This window comes from Austrofundulus limnaeus, unplaced genomic scaffold (assembly GCF_001266775.1).
Source record: "Austrofundulus limnaeus strain Quisiro unplaced genomic scaffold, Austrofundulus_limnaeus-1.0 Scaffold89, whole genome shotgun sequence".
In the NCBI taxonomy this organism is placed as follows: domain Eukaryota; kingdom Metazoa; phylum Chordata; class Actinopteri; order Cyprinodontiformes; family Rivulidae; genus Austrofundulus; species Austrofundulus limnaeus.
In genome coordinates this window covers 802,201-802,750 of record NW_013952491.1, presented here as the reverse complement: position 1 = coordinate 802,750, position 550 = coordinate 802,201, and positions in this window count along the sequence as shown.

The window sequence follows — 550 nt, the reverse complement described above, 5'->3', positions numbered from 1 at the left end:
CTGGCTGAAATAATTCAATTTTTAAAATATTGTTGTTTGGCTTTGCGTAATTCAGCAACACATTTATTTCAGTAACTGCATTTAAACGAGACCGATTTTCAGACGTTTTTGATATCCTATAAGTTTTCATTGAAGAAGCTTTCAACTTTAGGAGATGTATAGAGGCATTCAACCATGGGATTTTATTTTTCCGGACTGGAACTTTACAAGTTGAAATATATTTTTCCTGCATTGTCTCCAACTTATTAAAATTTGACAAAATGCGATTTGGATTTGACAGAGAAATACCCTCATTCCAGTTAGTATTCTGAAATAAACTCACAAAACAAATACTTTTTGTTGTGTAATTGGTCCAAAACTCATCAGAGTCTTTAACAGTTTGTAATTATTGACTAGATGTTTCTGTGAAGTGCAAACATTTAAACATAAAACTCGTAAAATTCCAAATGACCCTAAAAACACGTTATTTGATAAGTCAAATCTGGTAAACCGTGAATAAAATATGGGTTTATGTAATGTGCAAATCATTGCCTTCATTTTTTATTTACAC